Source organism: Panthera onca, chromosome B4 (assembly GCF_046562875.1).
Source record: "Panthera onca isolate mPanOnc1 chromosome B4, mPanOnc1 haplotype 2, whole genome shotgun sequence".
NCBI classification, from domain to species: domain Eukaryota; kingdom Metazoa; phylum Chordata; class Mammalia; order Carnivora; family Felidae; genus Panthera; species Panthera onca.
Genome location: NC_138345.1, coordinates 28407301 through 28432869, shown reverse-complemented (window position 1 = coordinate 28432869; position 25569 = coordinate 28407301). Strand labels below are relative to the sequence as shown.

General features: G+C 45.1%; 1 protein-coding gene and 1 long non-coding RNA gene across 2 annotated transcripts in view; both read right to left on the bottom strand.

The window, feature by feature from the left end:
- ZEB1 (zinc finger E-box binding homeobox 1) overlaps positions 1-25569 on the bottom strand; it is a 272730-nt gene that overhangs the window by 18832 nt on the left and 228329 nt on the right. The window lies entirely within an intron of this gene.
- On the bottom strand, positions 5560-12577 carry LOC144616961 (uncharacterized). The gene is made up of 2 exons (XR_013556912.2): positions 11906-12577; positions 5560-6936 (listed from the first exon to the last, which is right to left on the bottom strand). It is a non-coding gene; the product is annotated as an uncharacterized LOC144616961 (long non-coding RNA).

Sequence of the window (25569 nt, the reverse complement as noted above, 5' to 3'; positions counted from 1 at the left end):
GGAAAGTAGAGCAGCGAGGTCTCCAGAGCCCCACGGACTGTCCCGTACCCCAGGCCAACCTCATGGCTGTTTGATGGGACTGGGACTCCAGGCGGGACCTGAGACTGGGATCCCCCCCCCCCCACTTTATTTCTTCCAGAACTGCCAACCCAGGTTGAAAGGAAGGGAGGAGAGACTTCTCCATCCATCCTGCCCACCCCAGGGCTGGCTTGTGGGAAGGGTGCCTCTGAGAGCGGGTGCAGCCTCCTGAACCTCGCCATTTGTGTCCAAGTGAGCTGGAAAATTCTGGAGCCCAGTAGACTCAGCCAAGGGACCAGCCAGCCAGCAGACCAATGCCTTCCAAAGATGCTGTCTTCTTCTCGTCTGATGTGGGGCCAAGTGATTGGGACACTGGTGGACACTGAAGGGCCATGGGAAAGCAGGGTTTATAGATCCCAACAGTGTCTGTGATATTGGAGTGGCTTATCTACAGGATGTCATGGAGAGCCCAGTCAGGGTTTAGTTCTTTTGTCTGCTTCAAAGCTATCTCTACAGGGAAAAAAAAATCCAATCTTGGAGATGTTGGCCCAGGCATGATCCTCACAGATGACATAAACAAGCTACCCGGGGACATGGGCAACCCTTACTGTGACTCCTCTGCTTACCCTCTAGCAGGGGAGTGACTAGCATTTGCTGAGCCTGGATGGTCCTTCTCCCTTTCTCATTCCTCCACCTCTACTCCTACAGTGTGTGAAGAGAGGACTCAGAACATAAGTATCCTACTTACACACACATATACACACACAGACATATTCACTATGAAAGTAATCATAACCACTTACAGAACATTTGAAAACAGAGAAGGAAAAAAAATCCCCATGATCTCACTTAACAAAGCAGCTGGGACAATTTGAGGATTATTTCTATTTACCTTTTGTCATATGAAAATGCTAATTTAAACACAGTAGTAGTTTTATTCTCAGTACGATTCTGTGCCCTCCTTTTCTCATTTAATATTTTGTCATAAGAATTTTAGATGTTGTTGTATAGCCTTGACAGTTATCAGTGAACATGAGAGATTAATATTCCAGGAAATGGATGGACAATGGACAAGAGTCCCATGGTTTGTTTTGGATATTAGGTGATTTCTGCGTTTTCAGTTCTCTGCAGTATAGCCTTTTCACAGTTTGAATTTGTCTCTGGGAGAGATGTACCACCAGTTTTGCATTACGTTAGCCCAGCACCATAGACAAGGGTCGCCATCTTTATATATATATATATATATATATATATATATATATATATATATATTTATACATACATATGAAATTTATTGTCAAGTCAGCTAACATACAGTGTACATACAGTGTGCTCTTGGTTTTGGGGGTAGATTCCCGTGATTCATCACTTACATACAACACCCAGTGCTCATCCCGAAAGTGCCCTTCTCAGTGAAGGGCTGCCATCTTTTGACCCTGTGCCATTTGCTGCAAAGGAAACTGTCAAGAGTGTGGATGAGTCAGTGCGCATCCACGACCATTGCTGGGCTGGCTCAGCCCCTTCTGGGTGAAGGGTGCCACAGATTACTACTGTTGTTGTAGTTTCTAAGTCAATGGATCAATTGTTGGAGTAAAGCAAGTTACAGGCTCATCATTCCCAGTTGGGTGGGCTCTGGAGAAATGGCCTTAGCTGGGACTGCTGGGACAGATTTTAGGGGACATTTGTGGCCCTTTTGAAATGCACCAGGTGCCTCTCAGGGTGGGCCACCTGTCCACCTCCCCCCAGTCCTGAGCAGGAAGCAAAGTTATCCTGACAAAGGTGCACCCACCTCTTCCATCCCTGAGGGAAGTACTTACTGCTTCTCATTTGCCTGAAGCTCTAGGATCCCACCCTACAATGTCCCCATCAGCAGTAGTAAGGGCACAGATGGGGGTGGGGCTGGCTATGCTGTGCGTTTCTCAGCACCACCCTTTCATTTCACTGAATTAAATTCAAGGAGATGCAAATCCCAGGAAATGTTGTTTGTAAATGCAGAAAATTTGAAATACACAACTATCGAAGAACAGAGCACATCATTTGTCAAAATAATAGCATAGAAACTATGCTATTGATATAGGATGCTATTTGTAATGCATATTTGTGGGGAAAGCATGAGTCCAGGTTTTTTAAAATTAATTTATTTTGAGAGAGAAATTCAGAGAAGGTGTGTGTGTGCACACATATGCGTGCAGGGGAGGGGCAGAGAGTGAGAATCTTGAGCAGGCTGCACTGCCAGCACATAGCCTGAGGCAGGGCTCTAACACAACCATGAGATCATTACCTAAACCAAAGTCAAGAGTCAGACGCTCAAGTGATTGAGCCGCCCACGTGCCCCTATAAAGGTGCACATATCTTTTTTTTTTTTTTTTTTTTATGTTGGGTATGAAGCCTAATGCTGGCCTTGATCTCACAACCCTGAGATCAAGACGAGAGCTGAGCTCAAGAATTGGATGCTTAACTGGCTGAGCCACCCAGGTGCCCCACGATCTCAGTTTTTACTGAATAAATGACACACACACACATACACATGCAAGTTTAGGATGCTAAAAATATACACTTAAATGTTAAAATGCTATTTCTGGATAGTGAAATGATGGGTGAACTTTACTGTCCTCTTTTCACTTAATTATATTTTCCACTTTAATATAATTAGCATACAATAGTTGTGTAATTGTTAAAAGGTGCTCTTTATAGTACAAAAATATCTGTCACCCACATTTCTTTTCACTTCACAAAGCCTTTCATAAATACTATTGTATTTGATCATCATGGCAACACAGGAATAAATCAAGAACAGTATTAAATAAAATTTATTCGATAAAAATGTATTAAATAAAATAAAATTCAGTAAATCTCACACGCCATTTTATAGATGAAGAAATAGATGTTCTGGGGGCTCTCACGGTACCATGTTCTTTCAGGATGGACTCTCCATTCTAGACTGTCAGCTCCCTGCGTCCAACAGGCAATCTCTGAGCTGCATTCCGCTTAAAACAAAACAAAACAAAACAAAACAAAACAAAACAAAACACAAAAAGATCAGTTTCCTAACTTCTTCAATCTGGACAAGAGAGCTAAGAACACAGCTCCGATCATTTCCCGGCCCTGCCCAGAGCCTCCAGTGGCTCCTCTTGACTGCAGGGCAGGGGTCCTCAATTCCGGACATTCTGAGCTGGATCATCCTTTGTTGTGGGAGTGTCCTGTGCACTGTAGGGTTGTTAGCAGCATCTCTGGCCTCTTGGTAGATGCCAGTAGCACCCGCCCCGACCTCCCCCACTTCCCTCAACACATACCCAGTTGCATCAGCCAAAAATGCCTACAGACATTTTGTCTCTAGACAAAATTATGCTCGGCTGGGAACCAGCCAGCGTCCCTGAGCCCCTACCCAGGCCTCTGGTGACTTCTGTACCAACTCCCTTGCCAGGGCCTGTCTCACAACCTCGGCATCTGTGTGATCCCTCACCTCCACCTTCTTCACATCTAACTTCTCGGGCAGGTGGAACCCGTGTACCCATGGGGGCGGGGGGCTTCCTCTGTGGCCTCACGGCACCCCGTGCTAGCCCTTCCTGTTGGTGTGTGGAAATCCCCAACTGCTTGTCTGTCTCCTCAGTGGAGTGTGAGCTCTCGAGCACAGGGCCTGTGTGGCGCTCACCTCCTAGACCTTCGTGCCTGGGAAGGAGACATGGCACACACTTTATAAAATACTTGCATTGGAAGGAAGAAGAGAATGCAAAAGGGAGCAAAGTTACTTGCACTTTCATGATCCAGCAATCTCATTTTTTTGTATTGTTCGAAAGGTCCGTTTATGACTTGTCAAGACTTGTCGTGAACTGGAAGAGGACTGTGCACACAGTCACAGCTGAGCTTGTACTTACCAGCCCGGGGAAATGGAGAGTTCTGATGAGTGGCCTTAGAGAAGCAGCAGCAGGAGCCGCAGTGACATAACACCAGTGGATGTGAGTTTCTCAGGCCTCTGCCTCTCTGAGCCTCAGTTTCCTACGCTGAAAACGTGAATCATAAAAATGCCCGCCTCGGAGTTGAGAGCGGGGATGCATTGAGCTGGAACATGTGGCTCCCCCAGTGGTCCCAGGTGTGTAAAGAGTGTTCAGCCCATGGTAATTGAATCAAAGTTACAATCTGACTTGCAGCATCTGTAGGACCCCCACCAGGGCCATGATCTGATATTGGAACCGGCCCTGAGGGATTCCCTTTCTTGTCCCGGCCTCCTGAAGCGAGCTGACAGGACAGCCTTTGATGGCTCCTGTCCTGTCCTGTGATTTGCATTTTCCAATACCTCAGAGGCATTCACCATTTTCTACTTGTTCCCTTTGGGTTATTCCCTGGTTGTCGGGGCTTTCTCCCATGTTACTGAACGCTCCATCCCTGGGCTGGAGCCTGGAAACTCAGGCTCAGGACAGCTGCAGCTTGCAGTTGGGAACAAAGCTCCCAAGAGCGGTGTCCCTGGGCAGCATTGAAGCCCACTGAGGCTCCTCTTACTCTGGGGTTTGGCTCCAAGGAAGTGGCAGCAACGGTAGGAGGCAGGATGGCCCTTTCCATGCAGCAGGGTCTTGTGATGCCTTTGTGGCCCTGCCCTCAGAGACGACTGCTGCTGTAGGTTTGGAATGTCCAGTGTGGAGTCCAGGGACATAAACACAAAACCCACTGATAGTAATACCACATGGTGCTCTAAACCATGGTTTATTTTTGTCCCATGGATATCATGGGAATTCATTATTTCCTTCATTGCTTAGGCTGCTAGGTAGCTCAGAGTCCAAATCGTGTCCTGTCTCCCTGCACCTGAGGCAGATCGTTTAGTGTGCACATTTGTGAGGTCATCTGACTTTTCTTTTCTTATTCACATTTCCCTTCAGTCACTCAACAGTTATTATTTTTATTATCCTGAACAGAACCTTGTGTGAGGTTCACAGAATCATGTCTCGACAACCAGGATGCTGGACAAAGGACACACCGGTCCCCCTCTGTCCCGTTGTCTGTGCGCAGTAGCCAAAGGCTTCAGGAGTCAGAGGCCCAAAGAGCTGGGGTCGCTTCTGTCGTAGGTTGTAAGTTCATTGAAAATCCTGCCCTGTCGGTTTATTTTCTTTCAGTCCCATGTGAGGCAGTGCTAGTTTTCACAGCTCTTCACAGGACTCAACACCTGGTACGAAAGACGAATTAAAGTGGATCCGCGTGCCAGGCACATTTTGGTTAAGTCAGATGATTTTCAAAAGAAATTCTCTGAGACTCCTCACAGCCTTTCGGGAGATGTCCCTTCCACCCTCCCTCTTCCTCTCCTCCCCACCCCCACCCTGGCTCTCTCTCTGAATCTCCCCTCGTCTGACATGTGCCCCACTCACCTTTCTTTTCTTCCATCCAACATACCATCACTAGCTAAACAAGTTACTTCACTTATTTGAGCGTCAGGTTTTTTTTTTTTTTCAATCCCTAAAAGAGGAATTGAAAAACACCTCATAGGAAGATTGTGTGAATTACATTAAATTTATTTGTGTAAAGCACTTAGCATATTGTCTGACACAGGAGAAGTGTAACAAACGCTATTTTTATTCAATCATTCAACAAACATTTATGATATACCATATGTTGAATGCTGGACACACACGATCAGATATTTCCCAAGGGAAAAATAATTCTCTTTATTTAAATACACACATACCCCATAGTAATCTGGGGCAGAGAAGCACTGAGACCCCACTAATGGTGCATACTGTGAAAGTCCTAGAAGAGGCTGGATCGGCACATGGCTTCATCTTCTCTGGAAACCTTTCCTGGGTTGGCGTCAGCAGTTCTTGTCTCCTTCCCTTGCCTCTCCCTCCTTTGGCGTCTGAGACCCTCCTTCTCTGGTTCAGGGTTACCTTTAGGGCCCCAGCTCCTGGCTGCACTTTAGGCCAGGCAATTCCAGGACTATACTCCACTGTCCAATCCTACTTGGGCTACTTCAATTGCCACTATCTTTATGCAAATTAGCCCCCAAAAGAGGAGCCTTAATGTTATATTTGCTTCCTCCCCTTTTTTTTCTAATCACGGCCTGACTGCTTTCCGTTTCCCTCTCTGCTTTTGTGAACCTGTTGTGCCCGTGGCGCTCACAGGCTCTAAACACCGTCCATTCAGTGATGCCACGAGTGATTAATCTGTGGCTAGTTTCCTTCCATCTTCCCCAGAGCGTGTGCAGGGCCCATTCATCAAGATGCCCAGATAATTGAAGCAATCCACCTTCGTTCAGGGCCACGCTCTGGGCAGTGATGCTGGCCCGGAGAGCTGTTGTGTTGCATGTAATTACTCTTCCCGCGTGAATCCCCGGGGCCCCTCTCTGCCTCTTGCAGATCCCCATCACCTTGAACGGTGTTTCTGCACATGCCTCTCCCCTCCTCTCCACCAAGTCCTTCTGTGGACGTTCATCCCGGGCTGGCTTTCACGATGTTTTACCCTGACCCTGAGAAGAGCCGTTGGCATTGACAGAGCAGGCAGACGGACTCACTGAAACTGCAGTTAGAGGGAGCTGAGTTGGCCACTGGAGAGAACTGTCTTCCCTGAGGTTTGGAGAAGCAGAGATCCACTACCATGAAGGTGGTGTGATGTTTCTCAGAGAGCTCGAGGGAAAGGACAGAATGGGGATCTCTTTTGACAGATGACTGGCGAACTGGACGTCCTCCCTGACCTGCGTCCAGTGGAAGGAGAGCTGTTAAGCTCAGAGGTGGCCTTAGCCACTGTCTGCTCCAGCTGCCCTCACAATGCCAACCTTGGGATGCCTTTTCTTAGCACAGATCCTCTTTAATTATTCACTTATTCACTCATTTACTTATCTCACAGATATTTGGGATGCACGGCATTGCACTGCCATATCCTTGCTTCCCAAGCATGATGTGGGTAGAGGTGACGGCAACAAAGTGGTGTCCCGCTAACCTGGAGGAATGAAAAAGTTGTATAAATATCATCAATATTGTCTCCAGACTGTCAAGTTGATAAAAGCAATAAACATCACCGATTGTTTTAGGGGATATTCTGCAAGGGAGGCTTTGCATTCAAGAGGATATTATTTCTTCCAACCAGTGCCAATCAACAATGGCAACAAAACAAAGAGGCATAAATCACCGCAATAAAGAAGATTCTCATGAGTATGACCTTGTAGCTGTATGCCGCAGCAAAGGATCTGAAGCCCAGGATTAGACTTAGTGGTGTAACCTCAGAGACCCAGAGAATGTGAGGTTGTCATTGTCCTTGAAGCCCTGAAGAGTCTGACTGCCTCACTTGGAGTTCAAGTCTCCCAGAAGGTGGCCCCAACTTGATTTTCTCCTAACAAGCTGCATTAGACCTTTAGAGGAAGCAGCACTGTCATGATCGTGGTGTCTCATTTCTACTCTCCATAGAAGTGAATATACGATATTAAAAACCATAGAATAAGTACAAGGAACACAACTCTAATTTTCTCCATAATGTTTTCTTGATGCTTTTTAAAAAATAGCAAGCAACAGATTCTTAAGCAAAAGTTGGTGTCCTTGCTGTGTTGATGTCTTGCATATGTGCTGAGTTTGATAGAGGGTAACCCATATTGTCCACTTTGTCCCCATAAGAACCCTCCATTCAGTCGGCTCTGATCTCGATCCCAAGCTCAGGACTTTGTTTTCTCATGAACTTCCTTTGTGCCAGAATATTTCTTTTCTTCTCTGTCTACATAACTTTTTACTTTTCACCTACAGCCCTGTTTAAATTATGGCCCAACCCTCCCAAACCGGGAAGCCTCCATGGTCATTCCCATACAGGGAAAGCTTTCTTGCCACATCACTTAATAACATACCACTTTGTGACATGTCCCACATTGTTACTTCATGTGTGTATTTAATTTAAGTGTTCCTGTGTCCATTTCCTAATGAGCCTATGAGTTTTTGAGGGCAAGACTCAGGTGTTACATTTCTGTCTCTCCTTTTGATGCTGCTGGGTGATAGACAGCACTCACATTTTAAGGAAGCTTGTTCCTTGAGTCAGTACTTCTCAATCTGAGGAGCAGAGAGACTCACTTTAGGAGTAGAAATTCTCTGAGACACTGAGAATACATTGCATCCTGAAAACATTGCGCTAAAAGTGGGTGATCCCTTGGTGCCAACGGAATGGTAAATTAAAATGCACAATCAAGCACTGATTAACATGAAGTGAAAATACAAAACTTAAATGTCATTAAAACGTCAGTGCTTAGGGAATATATCCCTAGCACCCTCTTCCACCCCTATCCCTGCTCTCCACCGTCTTGTTCCACTACAATCCGTGTGCACCAGGGGAGCGGGAACAGGCCAATTGCATTTCTATGGGGTGAGAAGCTTGGAAAAACCTAGAGCTTTAGATCCTTAGTACATTTAGATTCTGGTACAGCATCTTCAGGTCAAATTTCTTTGTGTTAGAGCAAGGACCAGGAGAAAAACCATCAAGGTAAGTGCAAGATTCAAGGTAGAGAGAGGGGTTGCTGATGCCAGATGCTGCGGGTTATGTGGCATGGATGCAAGGAAGTGGGCATAGTTTGTAATATACCGCTCATGAGGAAAGAGGTATAAAAGGATTTCAATCTAAATTGGAACCACAGGATATGAAATAAAGAATCCCATGCATTTGCCCTCAGAAGAATCGAATTTCAGAACCAAGATACTGATTTTCTGTAAATGCTTGATTTACAGAAGAGTGAGCCTCATCTCCTCAGCAAGAACATCTGTCAAGAATCGCTTCCTATCTTCAAGTCCATGAACTTTCTATACTTGGACTTTGGCTGGACTTCCCCCTCTTTGCACTCCTTGCCCATAAATATAGCCTGCCCCAAACCCTCAATGGACTTGCCTGTAGTTTGCTAAGGAATGCATTTTCTGAATTTTGGTTGTGCTGTTATTCCCAAATAAATCTAAATTCTGGTGATTTGAGCTTGCCTCAGTTTACCTCTTTATTTAGGTCAACCGAGGGAAGATGAGAGGGAGCCAGACTATAGCAGTAGGTTGGGTATTGTAGGAGGTAAGAAGATGAAGGTAGAAGGGAAGGGGCTGGAAACTTGAGGAGGAGCAGAGATGAAAGAAAGTCTTTATTATTTAGTTTCTTAATATGGAGATGAGCACATTTATATTCCCTGTAGGTCCTCACCTTCTTCAGTCTGATGGGGAAACAAAGCAGACAGCTGCAGCCACGGGAGACAGACTGGACTGACCCTCTTCACCCCAAACCCAAAATTCCATGGAAAGGTTCCCACTGATCCAGCTGAGTCTTTAGGAGCCCAACTAAGGGTCAAAAATTTTGTATCGAGGCTGTGGGGAGGAGGTCCTACGTAAGTACATGCCAGCACCTATGGAGGTCATGCAGATGGAATGGAAAGGAGAGCAGTTTTCAATGAAGAGGGGTGTTCATTAATGTGTGTAGTTTGGAGGTGGAAGAGAGTTTAGAAAATTTGAGAAGCTCATATCTCAAGCTTATTTTGTTTTGTTTTTTGTTCTTGGAGAAGTTAGGGCCACTGCAAAGAGTTAGGGGGTCGATGGAGATTTGAGTTACTGAGGGCTTGGAATATTACAATGCAAAATGAGAAAGCCAGCAGAGCAACTGAGCAACTGGGACATGCATTCAAGGGTAGGAAGCATCGTTGTGTCATGGCATCAATACTGATTTTTTCACTTAATGGACATTATTGATGACAACCTCCATTATCTCCCAGCATCCTAAACATAGATGGCACCAATAAAAGCAGATAGTTGGGCTGATCCAGGGTTGGAGAGCGGCAATATAGATGCATCAGGAAAGGAGGCAAACCAGTGGAGGAGAGGGGAAGGGCTGAAGTAAGTGTCCACACAAGAGTAAGTGTCCACACAACTTGGTATACAGACCGGGACTGATGTTTTGTTTTTCATTTTAAAAGGGAGTATTTAATTCAACATAGCAATGAGAACTGAACAGTATTAAAAACAGGAGTGGCTTAAAATGCATTTTAATCTAGTTTCCTTTGGAGGAGTTTGCTAGTTCTCTACAGCAAAAGGATGCTAGGAAAATGTCCGTAGAAAACAGAAATTCTCTCAGGATGCACATCTAAAATTCTTAAAAGGGCTTAAAGATTCAGGGAGGAGCTAACCAACTGTTGTGTTTCAGTAGTGCGTCTTATCATGGCCCTTGCAAATGGAAATGACCCTTCAGGTAAGGCGGGCACATTGTGGTTTGCTGAGGAAAGTTCCATGTAATTATCAATGGCACCTCTTTTCACTATTGAGAGGTCCCAATTTCTTAGTCAGCTCATACTTGGTCAGGTCTGAAGTGACTAGGGCAAGTGGTCTCTCAGTAATGTCACTTCTTTGTGTGTGGTGCTGCAGGCCTGATGATCTGGAAGGAGTAAACTTTGGCTCTCAAACTGCTTCTCTCTTCTTGGTGTGAATGGAGACTCCTGGAAGTCACCAGTGCCTGCAGATCTGGGGTCCAAAGAGAAAGGATCAGTGATAGAAACAAAGCTACCCTGTCCTGCTGGTTCCCCGTAGGGGAAGCCATATAAGCAAAGGCTAGAGAAAATGGTTACATTCTTTGTTGGCAGATGGCTTAGAAAATACTGCCCATACTGAACTGGATTCCCCTAGGCTATTTGATACACCCAGGGTGCCTCAAGGCAGGAAGTCCCAGAAACCACAGGCAGTTTGTGACCGCCCACTTCAGCTTTTTTCAGCATGAAAAAGACATGGGCCATGCAGGAATCATCTTTGTTTCTTGCCACAGTGAAGACCGATGATGTCTTGCATAAAGTAGATTCTCAATACATACGTGACTGAATGCGTGTCCTCTACAGGACAGACTGGGGTTGTTCTGTCTTAGAGGTGCCTCAGTTGGTGGCCTTCAACTTGGTATACAGACCTATATGTGTACAATGCAGCACAGAAGATGGGGCAGGTGAAGGTGGGGAAGAAGGCTGGTGCGAGCTGGGATAGATTTTTTTTTCCTGAGCCCAGCTGGTGATCAGCTTATACCCTAAAGCAGAAGGATTAATAACCAGAGTAATTTTATCCCCATCAGAATGTAACTACAGATGTGGGCTTATTGGGTGAAACAGCTAATCCTTTCTACATTTGGCTCACTCATGAAATACGATGCCTGGGGTTGTCAAAAGCACTATTTCCACATGGGCGTGCTGCTGGGTGTGCAGCTCTCCTGGGCTGTGTGGGCAGCTGTCGACTGTCTGTGCTCTTGCTGTGGGTGAACTGACTTCTCACTGGACTGATGGAAGGGAAGGGAACAGGCCCGTGTGTATGTGTGGACACTGAGAGGAGGGTGGGTGTGGTTGAAGGAAAATGTCAGGTGTTGGAGTAGGTCGGTGCGAAAAGAGGCTGGAGGGAAAAAGACTCTTGGAAAAACCTAAGCTTCCTTGCAACCGTGTCTTACAGCGTCAGGGATAGGGAGGCAGCAGGAAGAGGGAAGAGGGCTGCGGAGAGGGGGTGCGCCTGGGTGTACACGTGCTCCAGATCTGAGCCAGCAGGCACCCAGGGATTTACAGCGTGGCAATGGTTGGAGGCTCCAACGCCAGGAGACTCAATTAATCAAAGAGCTGCTGCTGATGGAGCAGAGATGAAAGGGTTTCCAGGCCAGTCAGTGATATGCTTGGAGCTTTTCCCCGGGCAGCCACCCTGGGGTGAGTAACAGGAGACAAGATTCTTTCTGAGAGCTAAGGTCTGCGAGTTCCACGCCGCCACGGAGGGAGGCACCCAGGCAGCCAGTGGGCGTTAAGCGGGCGTGGTCAGGGCGACGGGGCGTGGCCCCAGCACCGGGGCGGCGCGCGTGACCGCCCCCACCCCGGCCGGCTCGGCGCACCACCTCCCGCTGGGCGTGGGGGCAGGGGGCGGGGAACGACGGTGGTCCCGGTGGGCCGCTTGCCTCCTACCTGACCCCGGCCGCTCCCTGCGCGGTGATCCGGGTCCCAGGTTGGGCGGCGCAGAGCAGGGCGCCGAAGGCGTCGCCCTCCCTTCCACCCACCGTTACCGGGCTCGGCTGGTCGCTCCGACCCGCTCGCTCCCCCGCTTCTTTTCAGTCCCAGGCTCGGGGGGCAGGAGAGGTTAAAGCTTCATTCCAGTGAGCTACGTTCCAGAACCTTTAAAAAATGCCCCGGGGTTCCTGGAAGACGTTGAGAGGAAAGCAGAGTGTCCGACGTCCCCACCCAAATGCTCCTGATCCAGAGAGACCGCCTTTGACTGAAGAGTCCCGGTGGGTGGGAGGAAAGGGCAGAGTGGCTCGTAAAAAAAAACAACCTTCTTATCCATTCGTCTTCCTTCCCCTACCTTCTTCCCTTAGGTTCTTAATTAATGTCCCCCCTTCCCTCCAGCCCAAAGAATCTGGAGCCTAAAACCCACAGGGCAGGGCGGGCCCACCGAGGCCGCCCTTAGCCCGGGAGTTCAGGCGGGGCCGCGCAAGGAAGGATTGCGCCTCCCGGGCGGGTCTCGGGGTTGGAAGGCTCACATCACCATGGCAACGAGGTCCTCGCTTCCCGTGGGAATAACGAACTCCCGAAAGTGCAGCAAATTGGAAAGGGACCTGCTGAGTGCCAGCTGGGGCTCTAGGCCCGAGGGGGGAGGGGAGGTGGTCTGCAGAGGGCGGGCGGGGAGGGGGGGGGCCGGGGTACGACCGGGCCTGAGGGGCGACCCCAAGCGTGGATGCCGGCCTGCGCGTGTTTCCTCTGAGTCAGGTGGGGCCGCACATGCTGGACACGTGACACGCCGTGCTTCCCCGGGGCCGCCAGTAAGCAGATGTAGTTGCTGACTTGCTTAGAGCAGTGTCCTGGCTCTGGCTAAGTGGGACGGTTCCCTTCTGTTCTGGCTCGCGGCTGAATTCAAGTTCTATGTGGCTGAGGCCATTAGTTTATTTTTTACAATTTTTTTTTTTTTGGAGTTTTAAAAGTTGTTTTAGTGGTAAAAAGAAAAAAACACTTTTTAACCCATCAATAAATGTGTAAAGAAGGAAATGAAAATGATCCCCAATCCCCAATTCTTACACCCAAAGATAGCCACTATTAACATTTTGTTGTCATCCTTCCAGATTCTTCCTGCACGCATGTTCACACGTGAATGTAATATTTACAAAAGTAGATTACTCTGCACATGATGCTTTGTCACTTACCACAGACAGGGAAAGCGGGAAGAAAAATCGATTTATTATTTCTAATGGCAACATAGGATTATCATAACTTATTAAGCATTTGCTACTGCTGGAAGTTTAAGTTGCTTCCCAATTTTTACTCTTCTTTGTGGGAATAAACATCCTCACACGTACATTTTTGCATACAGTCTGTTAGTTATTTTAAGTTAAGTGAAACTTCTAGAGTTACTGGGTCAAAGAATAGGGGCATTTGAGATTTTGATGTACATTTCTAAATTCTGGGTCTCTGGGTTGTTTCAGAAGCAAGTGGGCTTTTTTTCTCCTCCATTGGTACTAGGAACAACAGGGTGAGCTCCTTTATAATAATGGTGTCTTGGTTCCTATTTCCGCCAAAGCAAAATCTGAAACAAGAATAGTATGGCGTGTGAATATTTATTATATCTATTGGGTGTGAATAGTGTTTTTTTTTTCCAGAGGTGATCCCAGAAGCACACTGAAAGGTAAGCAATTAAAAGTGCACTAATGAAGGGGTTACTACTGTGGGCAACTGGGGGGCCCAGTCAGGCTGGGGACCCTCTGAGAGAGCATATAGAACACTCCTAGGAATGGATCCCCATTTATTTCTGCAGGACATTAACTCTCCAGATCACCCAACCTTCCCCACTGTTGTTTGGAAAATGTCTGCAGGTGAGTTCTGAGGTAGGCCAAGGGGATGTGGCCGAAGCGTCTACAGCCTCAGCCACAAATGAATTATTACAACTTGCCCTGAACCCAGGCCAAGGGATGAGGTTAATGCAGGATAAAATTGCGTAATGGGCTCCGATTTTCCCCAGCCCCTCCACCTTCCCTCTCTGTTCCCTAAGCCATCTCTCGGTGCCAACTTCAGCTGCCCAGGGCTCCCAAAGTATTGAATCCTCTAAGGCATGTCAAAGAGGTCTTCTCAAGGACTTGCTCTAGAGTGTTAGAGACCAAATCTGTTACTTTTCCAGGTACATTTACATTTTAAGACCGAAACCAGAGGGGAGAATGGTTCTTCACCGGAGGAACTGATGAGAATGCTGGTATTTCAGGCACTGTGGCAGCTGGAAGCTTCTCTGGCAGAGGCAACCGAGGCCGAGGCCGTCCAGCAGAGGAATTCTGTGTGTCCTCTCTTGACCTGCAACAGGTGAGAGGCAGTTGGAAGGCGGAAGTGCAACAGGAGAGAAGAGTCCAGAGTCTTGTTTCTCTCACAAGGATGACACTCACTGGCCTGCACATTTAGAAAATGAGGCGGGAAAGAGGAAATACTGCTGAATTGGCTGGATAGACTAGGAGAGCAATGAGCCGCCAAGGCAGGTGTAGAGAGAAGAAGTGGCCCCTCTTGGCTCTGGCTGAAAGGGGACACTCAAATGAGGGATTCAGCCTCAGTTCATATCTTCCCTACCTAGGGTCTTGCCTGTCCTCCTTCCCCTCTGGCCACTCTTTCTCAGTGTCATTAGGGGTCCACTTGTTTCTGCCTGTCCCGGACATGCGGGTGCTACTTGGAGATCTGTCCTGTACTCTGTTTTCTACTCCAGCAGCAGACGCTGTTGGGGAGGTCAGCATCCCTCTGGGCTTCCACTGCCATCACACACAGATGCCATACAGATGGCTGGCCCAGCTGTCTCTCAGGAGCTCATGTCCCACCCCCCGCCCCCAGAAGCTGACAGAAGTCATGGCAATGGGTGGCATCTTGGGGTAGACGCGTACTCCCTCCAGGCTGTATGGTCTCTGGTTGTCACGTTTGAAAGCCAGTGTCCCTAATTAAGTTGTGAGCTGTGTGAGGCCGAGTGCTTTGACTTTTCCTTCCCTGCTTAGCCACACGAAGTGGCCATCAGACAATGCCTGAATTGCCTGCTGTAGGAGTTTCTCCACCAGCACCACTGCGGGATCACCAGAGCAGTCCTGCTCTATGTGGGCACTTTGGTTTCTCCTGACACAGTCCCTGCCCTCAGCCATCTGCCCTTCTGGGAAGCGTCTGCTCACCAAATCGGTAGTGCTTCTCAGCTCATCCTCCTTGTCTGCAGTATGTGGCACTGTCTGCCCGTTCCACAGTCCTGAAACTCTACCCTTTCTGGGCCTCCATACATCACACCCTCTCAACATTCCTCGGCCCAGTGAGCTGTTTCCTTTTGTCCCCTAAGATACCGTGCTTTGGAGCAGCATGAGGGAGTGGAAAGAATGTAGGTTTGGGAGCCAGAGTGACTGTGTTTGAGTCATTTATTAGTTGGGTGACCTCTCTGGCCTCCATTTTCTCACCTGTAAACTGCAGATAATTGTGGCATTGGAAGATATAGGAAAAGCGCCTGACACAAAGTAATTGCTAAATGCACAGCAGTTATGGCTGTTCTTGTGAGACTTTGCCAAGCATTACACAATCCCGTGTTGACTCATGCTCACCTCTGGGCTGAGGAACGCCAGCACTCTCTCACCATCCCCGACTGTTCTCCTGCATCTGGTCTCTGTCTCCCCATATCTGCTAAGTATTTCCACTTTTGATTTCCTGCCATGACCTCAGTATCAGCCTGCACAAACCAGTCTTGTCTCTTCTCCAAAGCTTTTCCTGTTTCAGGATTTCCTTGAGTCAGTTGTCCACACAGACTCTTGGGCTTCAAAAGCTTGGAGGTGTCTTCCTTTGCCTTTCTTATTTGGAAATAATGATTATTATTGGCAGAGGGCCTTCACATGACTTCTGACTTACCTGCAACAGTATTTTGAAATAGGCTATTCTACAAATGACGCCTGGAGAGGCAAAAGCATCTGCCTACGGGGGGAGTGGTAGAGCAGGACTCAGACTCAAATCCTGGGCTTATCCCATGTCTCAGAGATTCCCTCCACTAAACGACTGGTAGCCTGGCTGCTCCCAAGTCCCACTGACCCCAAATGCCAAAGTCTGTCCATCCTAAAAACAAGCTGACAAGCCTTTCCCAACATCTCCCTTCAGCTCCAAGTTTTCTCTCACCTCTCCTCAGAGACACACTCCTTTAAAAACTTATACGCATCTACTAGTTGGATTTATCCTCTTCTCTTTGAGTCCTCAATGACTGCAGTCTGGCCTACAGTGCCCCTGGATTGATGCTTGCCAGGGTCATTAGGTCACTTTGCCCTTTCACCGCCACCCCCCCCAAACATCCTTTCCCTTTAGTGTCTCCCCTGAATTCCCTTGCATCTTTCTGGCCATTCTTCCCTAGTGTCTTTGGCTCAGTCCATCTCTTGAATGCTGAGAATCCTTAGGTTTTTGTTTTAGGCTGTCTTCTCTTTTTAAACCACGTGACCTCCCTGGTTATTTCATTTACTCCTGTGGCTTCAGTTATCATCAACATGCTGGTCACTCCCCAGTCTCTGTCTCTTTCTAGCCCAGATATTTTCCCTTACGTCAAAATCTTCATATCCATCTGACAATGGAGTTCACATCCTGATCCACTATTTACCAGCTGGGTCACTATGATGGTTATTTTTATGTGTCAACTTGGCTGGGCCACAGGGTGCCCAGATATTTTATCAAACATTATTCTGGGTGTGTCTGTGAGGCTATTTCTGGGTGAGGTTAACATTTGAATACACTGAGTAAAGCAGACTGCCCTTCCTAATGTGGGTGAGCCTCATCTGATCACTTGAAGACCTGAAGAGAACAAACAGACTGATTGCCTGTGTGTAAGAGAGAACTCCTCCTCCCTGACTGATGAGCTGTGACATCATTTTTTCCTTGCTTTTGGATTCCACTTGAAACATCAGCTTTTCTCAGATCTTGAGTCTGCCAGCTTTCAGATTGGAACTCGTACCATTGGCTCTCCTGGGTCTCAGACCTTCAGACTCAGACTAGAACTATATGTTAGATCTCTTGGATCTCCACCTTGCTGACTGCAGATCTTGGGAGTTCTCAGCCCTCATAATTGTATGAACCAATTGCTTATAATAAACGATCTATCTATCTATCTATCTATCTATCTATCTCCTGTCCATTTTTGTGGAGAGCCCTGACCAATACAGTGATCTTTGAAAAGTTACTTCTTTAATCTCTCTGTGCCTTTCTTTCCTCATCTTTAAAATAGGTATAATAATAATTATCTTATAGTTATAGTATTGTTGGGAAAAATTAACAAGTCAAGCTTAGACTCAGTGCTGTAGAACTTGGTAAAAGTTCCATAAATCCTCACTATGATTCAGATGATTATTAATTTTATTTGAATGTGTCATAGGCACTTCTACTCAGTTGTAAACTGAGCTCATTCCCTTCTATTTCTGTCTCTGATTGGGTTCCCTAGAAGCCGAATCCGAGACAGGGAAATAGGTGCATGAGATTTATTGAGGGAACATTCCCAGGAAAGAGAAAGTGAAGGAAGAAAGCAGGATAGGGCAGGGGAAAGAGCTAAGCATGGATGTGATCTCAACTGGAGTCTAGTTTCATCCTACAGGGAACTCTGAAGGATGAATTATACCATGGAGGTGCTTCCACTTTGAGACAACCTTTCATGAGCCAAGATTAGACTTTTTCTTCCTCCATTAGGTCATAGGTGTGAAGCAAAGGAGAGACATTGTTACAGCAATGTTTCTGTTTCTGTTTCCCTCTCTCTTCAAAAATAAATAAACATTTAAAAAAGTACCTAATTCAGGCTATGTAGCCACTTGATGGCTCATCACCAGATGCTCAATCTGTGAAATTTTTTTAATTTAATGTTTATTTATTTTGAGACACAGAGAGAGAGAGAGAGAGAGAGCACACATGAGCAGGGGAGGGGCAGAGAGAGAGGGAGACACAGAATCTGAAGCAGGCTCCAGGTTCTGCACTGTCAGCACAGAGCCCGATGAGGGGCTGGAACTCACGAGTTGTGAGATCATGACCTGAGCTGAAGTCAGACGGTCAACTGACTGAGTCACTCAGGCGCCCCAGCAGATGCTCAATCTCTGAAATATAGTAGCATGTCAGAAGCTGTTTTTCAAATGACGTAGAGGTCATTGCTACAGAATGCATGGCCTTTCTCCAGATCTCTAGGAGTTATCAATATGGTGGATAAACACAAGGTTCTATGGATGGTTCAGATGGCCCAGGTTCCTGTAGACTAACTAAGCCTGTAAATGTATACTGTTTTTCAGCCTATGTGAATGTAAACTGTTTCTGATTCTCCTCCTTCAAGGATACTGGAAATAATACATTTACCAGAACAGTAACTATATCCCATGTACCAAAGGCTGTGTTAATTTGTTCTGGAAAAAATGCCACACAGCTGCTGCAGTTGGAGCTACTACTTAGTAGCTCAGTGTGAGGTGGTCCATTGTCAGCTGTTATCATACATCCAGTTTTTGTAGAGACCAGATAGTGAGTTAAATAGAGATATAATGGGGACCATCCCCTTCAAAAGACCAGTTCATTAAGTTTTTGAACATAGTGTCAATCTCTGCCATTCCTCTCAGGATGAGATTCTTAAAGTTTACTATTTTGGCTGAGTAGTGGGGTCACATTTATTGGCTTATACCTGGGTTTTCTTACTATAATAAAACTTACTCTACAGATCAAGAAACCAATTCTGTTGTTTCCAGAACTGTTAGCAATTGTGTCGACTGCTAACATCCACCCCCATTATACATTTGGGAAACCGGGAAACAAGATTTGTGGACCTGTCATGAGGCAGTTGTAGGCCAACAGCCTCTTTATTACTAGGCCCTCATGTAACACTGTAGTAGCAGGGGACCATAATGGCATGTCGGGACCCAGGGTATCTGCATCAACTCAGATCCTGTACCCAACTGTTCTCAAAATGTCTGGGTATTCCGCTTTCCCCACTGTATAGTTATCTGGGTAAATGGCCATAGGTCCCTTTGGAGGAAAGACAGGTATCACTGCTGACCCAGACTTTCCTTTAGCTGATGGATACAGGTCTGAAAAATGGCTCAGATCTGAAAACTGGGGAAAAGATTGTGATTTTTCACTGGGGCCGTCAACGATCTTCTGCTTAGCTATTTTTGATCTCTTTTGCTTATATATACATTAGGTAATACCTTTGTTGGTTGTCCGTCTATCTTGCCTCTGGGAACATCATGTTTTGTTAGTCATTCCCATAGCTCACTACAGATTGGGATCTCCGGTTGCCCTTCCGTACTTGCTGCCGTTACAATAAGAATATCTATATTACTTCTGATGGCTTAGTGCTGCCATTGGCCTCGGTTATTATGGAATCTAATATCATACTCATTACTACCAAAAACCCCAGTCTGTGGGGAAGTAGGTGAGGGAGATGGGGGAAATAGGAGATGGGGATTAAGGAGTACACTTGTCGTGATGAGCACTGGGTGATGGATGGAATTGGGGAATCGCTATATTGTACACCTGAAACTAATATAATGCCATATGTCAACTCTACCGGAATTGAAATAAAAACTTAAATGAAAACCCCAGCCTGTAACCACATGTCTACACCAGCATTGGACTGCAGAGGAAGTCAATACTAACTAAAGTTTCTTCATGGTGATGGCGCCCCTCTCAACAGTGCTTTTCTTAGCACTTTGGCAGATGCTTGTCCTCTGAGACCTTCTGAGGGACAAAGTCAGCTGGTGGGTTTTCTAGTCTGCAGACTTGTTCTAGTACATCTACTTCTATGGCCTTTTGATCCCTTCCTCTGTGGTTGGTCATGAGGATTCTGGCATTGCCTTTTCTAAGCCCCTAAGAGCCATTCCAGTAACATATCAGGACTTCCTTCATTTATCTTAAACCCTTGCTGTGATGTAAATTCCATGTTACAGAGAATATTTCCATAGCAATAAAGTTGCCTTTATTTAGAGTTTTCCCTTCTTGATCCAGCACTGTTGAGATGCATCTCAGTCATATACCTCTAGTTCCTTCCAGTACACGTTAGCCCAATCCCACAGCGACCTTGGTATACAATTCTTTTGGTTCTATAATTCTTTTTTTCCCTTAGCAGGACCAGCGCTTAGTCACCCTGAACCTAGCCCTAGTCATTGGTCTGGTGGCCAGGCAGAAAGGGAGGAAGGAATATGCTAAAAGAATAAGCATGATATGATGGGCATTTGCCTCATTTGAGGCTTCTGCAAAATGTTCAGTTAAGGGAAAGCTGCTCTCCTCAGAGTGAGACACTTCTATCCATTGAAAACGTTCAGGGGAATCTGGCAACTGGAAGGTTCTCTAGCACATTTACCCAGAAACACCCAGTCCACATCTCAGTCCCACTCAGTCCCTTCCAATCTGTATCAGGCCCTGACGGATGTAAGAGATCTGCTTTACTTAAAGTCTTGAGAATTTGGATTACAGCTGGATTAGTTTCTGAGTAAAGGAGATATTTTTTTATTAGTTTATTAGTTTGTTTGTTTGTTTAACATTGCCAAGAAAGCCTCTGTCTCTCACATGTTGCTTTGAATTGGTAATTGATTGCCTGAACCTGTCATTTTCTCTCTTTAATCCATTAATGTTGATCAGCAATAACCACCAATTCCACAGCCCTCTAATTATTATCTGTCCCATACCTCTCAGGCACCAGAGATATCGCACAAACCAGTGCATCTCCTTCAATTTGTATCCCTTTCAGCTTGCCACAGGTGAAAACCTCAGCAAAGGTACTGCTACATCAGGCCAGCTCTTTCAAATCGGCCACTCTTACCACCAACAATGAGGTCCTCATTGCCAGCTAGTTGGCAAGTGATCAACTCCAGAATCTCATCTTTATAATCTGCTTTGAAGAGTATTCTTTGTACCAACTATCTAGGGTGGGTTTCCTAAAAGCAGAGTTTGAGATAGGGATTTGGGCTACTGTGATTTACTGAAGGAGTGCTCTTAGGAGAAAGGAAGTAAGAGATATAGGACAGACCAGAGGAAGGACCTAAGCATAGAGCTGGGGTCTAGTTATGGCTTCATTTCTCAGGTATCCCTGGAGCATGAAGGGTCCCACAGAACTAGTCCCACCTTGAAACAAAAGAGCCAGCCTTTTGTACCTCTATACCTGTTGGTCATTAGTTGCAGGTCTGGGGGTGTGACCTCCTGCCTGAGGCAGCTACTGGATTCTATGTGGCTGAGGGCCATTTTCTGGTATTTGGCAGATGGCTTTAGTGGCCTGTAAAGTGATCTGGGCAGGACACCAACATCTTCGAAGACTATTTCAGTAAGTAGCTCCTCTGTCCACCAGTTGCTTAAGCTAGGAACCTGGGAGTCATGCTTGTCCCCTTTCTTTTTTTCCAATTCTGATTCAGTCAATTCAGTCTCCAAAACATGTATTCAATCTCCCAATCACTCCATTTACTTTTTCCATTTTCCCTCTCACTACCCAAGTTGACATCACCACCATCTATCGTCTTTATTACTGCAATAGCTCCTAACAAACCTCTTTAGTGTATTACCTGCAAGACAGCCAAAGTAATCTTTCTAAATCCCCATCTTTAACATCACTTCCTTTATTAACCCTTCAGTGGTTTTCCATTGCGCTTATGATAATTTCAAACTGCTTTATATGACTTACAATATCCTGCATGACCTTGTTCCTACTCATATTTCCTGGCTCATCTCTTACTACCTACAACTTCAAATGGCTGGCCCAAATGGGCTTCTTTTAGTTACTTGAATATACCACAGTATCTCTTTTTTTTTTTTTTCAATATATGAAGTTTATTGTCAAATTGGTTTCGATACAACACCCAGTGCTCATCCCAAAAGGTACCCTCCTCAATACCCATCACCCACCCTCCCCTCCCTGCCACCCCCCATCAACCCTCAGTTTGTTCTCAGTTTTTAAGAGTCTCTTATGCTTTGGCTCTCTTCCACTCTAACCTCTTTTTTTTTTTTCCTTCCCCTCCCCCATGGACTTCTGTTAAGTTTCTCAGGATCCACATAAGAGTGAAACCATATGGTATCTGTCTTTCTCTGTATGGCTTATTTCACTTAGCATCACACTCTCCAGTTCCATCCACGTTGCTACAAAGGGCCATATTTCATTCTTTCTCATTGCCACGTAGTACTCCATTGTGTATATAAACCACAATTTCTTTATCCATTCATCAGTTGATGGACATTTAGGCTCTTTCCATAATTTGGCTATTGTTGAGAGTGCTGCTATAAACATTGGGGTACAAGTGCCCCTATGCATCAGAACTCCTGTATCCCTTGGGTAAATTCCTAGCAGTGCTATTGCTGGGTCATAGGGTAGGTCTATTTTTAATTTTTTGAGGAACCTCCACACTGTTTTCCAGATTGGCTGCACCAATTTGCATTCCCACCAACAGTGCAAGAGGGTTCCCATTTCTCCACATCCTCTCCAGCATCTATAGTCTCCTGATTTGTTCATTTTGGCCACTCTGACTCACGTGAGGTGATATCTGAGTGTGGTTTTGATTTGTAGTTCCCTGATGAGGAGCGACGTTGAGCATCTTTTCATGTGCCCGTTGGCCATCTGGATGTCTTCTTTAGAGAAGTGTCTATTCATGTTTTCTGCCCATTTCTTCACTGGATTATTTGTTTTTCGGGTGTGGAGTTTGGTGAGATCTTTATAGATTTTGGATACTAGCCCTTTGTCCAATATGTCATTTGCAAATATCTTTTCCCATTCCGTTGGTTGCCTTTTAGTTTTGTTGGTTGTTTCCTTTGCTGTGCAGAGGCTTTTTATCTTCATAAGGTCCTAGTAGTTCATTTTTGCTTTTAATTCCCTTGCCTTTGGGGATGTGTCAAGTAAGAAATTGCTACGGCTGAGGTCAGAGAGGTCTTTTCCTGCTTTCTCCTCTAGGGTTTTGATGGTTTCCTGTCTCACATTCAGGTCCTTTATCCATTTTGAGTTTATTTTTATGAATGGTGTGAGAAAGTGGTCTAGTTTCAATCTTCTGTATGTTGCTGTCCAGTTCTCCCAGCACCATTTGTTAAAGAGACTGTCTTTTTTCCATTGGATATTCTTTCCTGCTTTGTCAAAGATTAGTTGGCCATACGTTTGTGGGTCTAGTTCTGGGGTTTCTATTCTATTCCATTGGTCTATGTGTCTGTTTTTGTGCCAATAGCATGCTGTCTTGATGATTACAGCTTACCACAGTATCTCTTGATCCTTTGTCTTTGCACATATTTTTTTATCTGCCAGGACAGCTTTACCACTTCTCATGTGATTGCCTCTTGTTCATCTTTAAGGACTTGTCTAGTTAGTTATACTTGCCCCTGCAAAGCCTTCCTTGCTCCTGGCCTTTAGACTCCCATAACACCTTTATTTTTCCCCATCATGTCACTTATCACATGGAATTGCCATTGCCTCTTTATTTAGTTGCCTGCATCTCACTACAGTGCTATTTCTCTACTAATTTCCTCATTCTGTTCTCACCCTTCTTTCTTTCCTGTATTTTTTAAGACAAATTTCCCTGTACTTTCTCTTCTCTAGTCATTTGGCAGTAATATGTCTAATTTTTACACTTCAGTGATTTAGCATGAACGAATCTCTACTTAAATTGTAAGTTCTGTGGGAGCATGGATAGTGCTTGCATTATTTATCACTGTATTATCATGCTTGGGGTATGGATGGAATTCAATAAATGTTTATTATATGAACTAATAAATGTATAAAAATATTTCATTTCTTTTTTTTCATTGCTGCTCTAGGTGCCAGCACCTGCAATTGTGCCTTGCATATAGCAAGTACTTACTAAGTATTTGTTAAATTCAATAGTGAACTTAGCCCTTCCTTTCAATTTGCATGATAGCTGTCCTGCCTAATTTAGGTCCTCAGCGTCTGTGTCCAGAGTCATGCAGCAGAGACTGATACCAGCAAAGTAGAATACTAGAAAACTCCTAGTCCTCATTTTCTTTAAAAAACATAAAAACAAAACAAAACAAAAACCCAAGCTATCTTAAACAACTTTGTAGGAACTCTGGAAAATGATCAAAGTCTGATAGCAACCAAATAATGCCCAATCATGAAAAAAACATGTTCAAAATGGTAGGAAATTTTGCAGTGTTTTTACTCATGCTTGCTTCAGCCCACCTCACCCTTCCCAGAACAGTGGTGATTTTGGTTTTAAGCAGGTGGCAGCCTAGCTCCCAGTTCTCCCCACCAGAGGAAGCAGAGTAGAATCTTATTTTCTAATTACTGTGTATGTCTGTTCTAAATAGTCTGGGGATACCTGAAGGACTAATTAGCTAAGGCTAATGCTAGGCAATATCCCTGTTCCACAGAACTTGGAATGCAAGTAGGAAAAGCAATGGGCACTGCTTGTAAAAGCAACAAGGTGGCTACAAACCTACAGACATCTGGAGTATGAGATTCTGAGTGGAAACATGCAGCAGACCATCTAAGGCTGGGAAGATAAACTGAGGTGAGATGTTTGGGGAAATTAGGGCATTTAAAAGTAGCCATGTATACAGGGGAATTTATAAATACATGTTTATGCCAGGGAAGATGCATGCTAAGAAAAATCTTGTGAACTTAATCTTCCACATTGAACTAATCCCTAGGCTCACAGCAAGCCTACCTAAATGGTGAAGGGATGACACTAGGACCAACTCTAGGACCAAAGCATTCCACAAAGACTGCAAGTAGTGGGTGTTCTCTCATTTTGATGTGTGTGTGTGTGTGTGTGTGTGTGTATGTGAGTGTGTTTTAGTTCCTAGCATTTCAGGAAACCTCTATCCAAACACTACCTAAACACAAGCTAAAGGAATAGAAACTTCAGTGATTACACATGACAAGATATATCATCTTTGCAAAAACAGCTTGGAAAAGTTTTGAAACAAATGTATTGCTGCAGCTTTCAACAACAACCACCACCAGAAAAAAAAAAGACAAGAAAGAAAGAAAGAAAGAAAGAAAGAAAGAAAGAAAGAAAACTAGCAAACTCTGGGATAGGGGGAGAAGGAGAATATGATTTCCAGAGTTACCAGTTTATGATAGTCAAATGGCTAATTTTCAACCAAAAAATTCCTAAGGCATATAAAGAAACAGGAACATATGTTTCATTCAAAGGAATAAAATTAATCGACAAAAGCCCTCCCTGAGTAAACCCACACATCAGAATTACTAGAAAAAGGCTTTAAGCCAACTATATTAGATGTACATAAAATGCTAAGGGAAAACATGGACAAAAAGCTAAATGAAATCAAGAAAACAATATATGAACAAAATTAGCATATCAACAAAGAGAAATTATAAAACACAACTAAACAGAAATTATGGAGCTGAAAAACACAATAACTAAAATAAAAGTTCATTAGAGTGGTTCAGCATCAAATTGGAGCAAGCAGAAGAAAGAATCAGTGAACTTTAAGATAAGATAATTGAAAGTATTGAATCTAAGGAGCAAGGATAAAAAAGAATGAAGAAAAGTGAACAGATCATAAAGGACTTTTGGAACACCATTAAGTGGACAAACTTATGCATTATGGGAGTTCCAGAAGGAGAAGAGAACAAAAGAGGTAGAATAATTGTGTGGAGAAATGATGACCAAAAATTTCTCAAATTTGAGAAAAGATAT